The sequence below is a fragment of the Cucurbita pepo genome, chromosome 10, assembly GCF_057944985.1.
Source record: "Cucurbita pepo subsp. pepo isolate OVF chromosome 10, ASM5794498v1, whole genome shotgun sequence".
NCBI lineage: Eukaryota > Viridiplantae > Streptophyta > Magnoliopsida > Cucurbitales > Cucurbitaceae > Cucurbita > Cucurbita pepo.
Window position 1 is genome coordinate 16783896 of NC_141807.1, and position 4971 is coordinate 16788866.

Sequence of the window (4971 nt, forward strand, 5' to 3'; positions counted from 1 at the left end):
TCACTTTATTTGATTCAAATTGTTAATGTGATAATCCAGTTGAATAGTTACAGGTTATTTCCAAGGTCTCTCTTATTGAACGCCAACAAGGCTGAAATGATTGAGATGAGCACGTGAGTGAGTTTGACAAAATTGAAATAAAATCAAATAAAATCACTAAAAACAATCAATACAATTGAAAAAAATTGAAAAAAAAAAAACTAGCCTTTTGACACTTCCTTCAACTCGAAGGGTGGTAAATCAAGGATTCTTTCACCCAAGATCCATGATCCAACTCCCAACATGGAAATGATAAGGGATAGAATCATTCCAAGAACCTCAATGGATGGGTTACAAACTCACATTACCAATCTCGGCAACTGGACGTGTCATCGGCGTTAGAAGAACGACCGCATCAGAGCTAGTCATGGGGATAGAAGATCCCGTTGAAGGATGATAGACCAACCATAATCTTCAGCCCAACAAGCCAAGCTTTTGTAGAAGCAAGAACCCTTGTATTAAAGAAATTAACACCTTCTTATACCAAATTTGGATCAACCAAGAGATAAAGCTAGAGTTAGATGATGAGATCCAAGAGAAACAAGATTTGGAACCTTTTTCTAAATTGAGACACTTCACAATCGAACTTGATTAAGGCTTGATTGAATGACTCAGATGCAATCTACCACAAGAATTGCATGAAACTTAGAAATGACAAAGATATGCTCAGATTTCTATAAGGGGGATCGTCTCCACTTAAAGATCAATTTCATTGATCACAAATATGCTTTTCCATAATAATTTATGGGTATTTATATTCTCCCAACAAAAAAAGTTAGTGGCCATGATTTAATTTCGATCCCTTCAAATCTCCACAGAAGACGAAGTCAATTTGAGCATTACAAACTTTATGAAATTAAAATAATAAATAAAGTTTTCTAACCACTCATGAAATGATGCTTGCAACTTCATCCACTACTTCAACCGTGCAAATATTTACTTTTGAATCTCCAAATGGTCTTGACTCAAACAAATCAGCTTGTAACACATGAAATGATGGTTGAACCTAGTCTATCCAATTTTGTAGATGAAGTATGAATGCTTGTTGAATCTTCTTGGCCTTGGGTTGTGTAATAGGTTCAGTTGGAACACCGTGATTCTTATCATCATCTCCCTCTTCAAAAGGATTCGTCCTCGAATCAGAAAAATCATCATCTACATCAAAAGGACTCAACTCAGCAACATTGAAAGTAGAATGTACACGTGATTCTTATCATCATCCCTGTTAAGGATATTTAGTAATAAATTATAGTTTACCATATATATTATATTTGATATTTTATTATAAGGCAAATATTAGATATTTGCCTTATTACCATAGGTATCTTTCCATTTATTGTTATTTCCATTTATTACTATTTCCATATGCTTGTAATTTATTTAATTATAAATAAGATAACTTTCACACCATTTAGGTGTGGTGGATTAATCAAACATTTACATGGTATCAGAGCCCTTTCGGTTTAACAACCCCGATCCCTTGTTTTCAATGGCTTTTGAAATCTTCTACTATTCTTCTCCACCACCACTGCTGGCTTTGACGCCGCAGGGGCAGTCGTCATGGCTGCCACATGCAGAGCCGATTGATTACTCTTCGACTCCATCCTTTTGACCTCCAAATCATCATTCGCCATACTCTGTATATACAATCTCACCTTTTCCAAACATAGTCTCTTACATTTTCTTCCCAATTTTCCCTTTATCCTTCATCCTTCACAGAAACTCTAATCTTAGGATCTTCATCAGCATTCCTCTTCGAAATATACAGAATCTCGATAAGCCTATCGACCTTTTGCAGAGATTTACCTTTGGAATCTAGGCGCCGCACTGGCATCTTCGCCAACCAAGTTGCCACCGCCCTTCTCGCCAAAATTGGCTCCTTCGCCCCAATGTGGCGACTCTTCCGGCTGCCCTTCTTGCCAAAATTGGCTCCTTCGCCCAATGTGGCGACTCTTCCGGCTTCAACATTGTGTTTGTCCCTTGCTCTAGGTTTCCCCTTGTACTTCTTGGGGTTAGACATATTCTCACCAGAGCCAAGGCAGCATCGTCGCTAAGCGACAATCCCTCTTCATGGGTTAGACATATTCTCGTCGAAGCCAAGGCAGCATCGCCGCTGAGTGGCGATCCCTCTGCAATTTTCGATGGCCAAGAAAGTGTTTCTCTACGCCTCTTCTGAATCAGGTTGTTGACATCTTCACGAAAAGTGTTTCTCAACCTCTTTGAATTTTTCAGATCCAAGCTTCACGTTCGTTCAAATCCGACGCTCAGCTTGCGGTGGGGTGTTAAGGATATTTAGTAATAAATTATAGTTTACCATATATATTATATTTGATATTTTATTATAAGGCAAATATTAGATATTTGCCTTATTACCATAAGTATCTTTCCATTTATTGTTATTTCCATTTATTACTATTTCCATATCGTTGTAATTTATTTAATTATAAATAAGATAACTTTCACACCATTTAGGTGTGGTGGATTAATGAAACATTTACAATCCCCCTCTTCAGGATTCGTCCTCGAATCAGAAAAATCATCACCTATATCAAAAGGACTCAACTTAGCAACATTGAAAGTAGAATGTATTGACAATTCTACGGAAACATCAATTTTATTGTTCCATGCACTAAAATGAGTCATTTTCCTAAATGTCTTATAGAGCATTTATAGTCAAATAAATAAAGAAATTCTTATAGAGCATTTATAGTCAAACAGGTGACCTTCAAATCTTCAATATTACGGTCTCCCAACTAAGCTATGAATTAGGTGGGGTGAACGTGGATCAAACACGTGACCTTGAGATCTATAGTGACGCTCTCCCAACTAAGCTATCTCCGCTAACATTAAAAATGAAAACTCATTAGTAAGGTATTTAGCTAATTCATTGATATTTTAAAAAGAAATAATCACTAATTTTAAATTGAATAGTCAGGAGTCAAGTTATGTGATGTGAATCAGGTGCGATGAACGTGGATCAAACACGTGACCTTCAGATTTTCAGTCTGATGCTCTCAAAATCGAGTTATCTTCGCTAATATTTGAAAAAAAAAATCATAAGTAAGGGTATTTCTGCTAATTCATTATATTTTAAAAAGAAATAATCAATAATTTTAGATTGAATAAAGTTATGCAACTTAATGAACTTATGCAACCAAGTGCGGTATTTCCGCTAATTCATTATTCATTGAAATTTTAAAAATAAATAATAACTAATTTTTTATTGAATAGTCAGCTTATGCACATGGAAACAGGAGCGGTGAACGTGGAGATTAAACACGTGACCTTCAAATCTTTAGTTTGACACTCTCCCAACTGAGCTATCCCTGCTAACGTTAAAAATAAAAATTCATAAGTAAAGCTATTTCCACTAATTCATTATATTTTAAAAAGAAATAATAATGCTCTCCCCAACTAAGCCATCGAGATAACATAAAGCCATCCCAGATAACATAAAAAATGAATAATCACATGTTTTAGATTTGATAGTCAAGTTGCAACTTATGCAACCAAGTGCGGTATTTCCGCTAATTCATTATTCATTGAAATTTTAAAAATAAATAATAACTAATTTTTTATTGAATAGTCAGCTTATGCACATGGAAACAGGAGCGGTGAACGTGGAGATTAAACACGTGACCTTCAAATCTTTAGTTTGACACTCTCCCAACTGAGCTATCCCTGCTAACGTTAAAAATAAAAATTCATAAGTAAAGCTATTTCCACTAATTCATTATATTTTAAAAAGAAATAATAATGCTCTCCCCAACTAAGCCATCGAGATAACATAAAGCCATCCCAGATAACATAAAAAATGAATAATCACATGTTTTAGATTTGATAGTCAAGTTGCAACTTAGTCAACCTATACTAGTTTGATAATGAATAATCACATGTTTTAGATTTGATAGTCAAGTTGCAACTTAGTCAACCTATACTAGTTTGATAATGAATAATCACATGTTTTAGATTTGATAGTCAAGTTGCAACTTACCTATACGAGTTTGATAGTTGGATAAAGAACGTGACTATACGAGTTTGATAGTTGGATAAAGAACGTGACTATACGAGTTTGATAGTTGGATAAAGAACGTGACTATACGAGTTTGATAGTTGGATAAAGAACGTGACTATACGAGTTTGATAGTTGGATAAAGAACGTGACGGTATTTCCACTAATTCATTATATTCTAAACATAAATAATCACTAATTTTGGAAAGAATAGTCAAATACCTATACGAGTTTGATAGTTGGATAAAGAACGTGACGGTATTTCCACTAATTCATTATATTCTAAACATAAATAATCACTAATTTTGGAAAGAATAATCAAATTATGCACAATATGCGGTGAACGTGGATTGAACACGTGACCTTCAGATCTTCAGTCTAACGCTCTGCCAACTAAGCTATCCCCGCAATCATTAGAAATGAAAATTCATCAGTAAAGATATTTTCGCTGATTCATTGAGATTTTAAAAGGAAATAATGACTAATTTTTTATTGAATAGTCAGGTTATGGAAATAGAAACAGGTGTGGTTTGTGACCTTCAAATCTTAAATCTGTCTCAAAACTGAGCTATCCCCACTAACATTAAAAATGAACGTGGAGATCGAACACGTAACCTTCAAATCTTAAATCTGACGCTCTCCAAACTGAGCTATCTCCGCTAACATTAAAAATGAAAGTTTTTAAGTAAAGATATTTCCGCTAATTAATTAAAATTTTCGAAAGAAATGATCACTAATTTTAGATTGAATAGTCAAATTGTGCAACGTGAACCATGTGTGGTGAACGTGGATCGAACACGAGACCTTCAGATCTTCAATCTAACGCTCTCTAAACTGAGCTATCCACACTAACATTAAAAATAAAAATTCATCAGTAAAGGTATTTTCGCTAATTCATTGAAATTTTAAATAGAAATAAT

The 4971-nt window shown here is 34.5% G+C and overlaps 1 non-coding gene across 1 annotated transcript; it reads right to left on the bottom strand.

The window, feature by feature from the left end:
• Window positions 1–4386: 4386 nt before the first annotated feature.
• TRNAF-GAA (transfer RNA phenylalanine (anticodon GAA)) lies at window positions 4387–4459 on the bottom strand. The gene has a single exon. It is a non-coding gene; the product is annotated as a tRNA-Phe (tRNA).
• Between the last annotated feature and the right edge of the window lie 512 nt (window positions 4460–4971).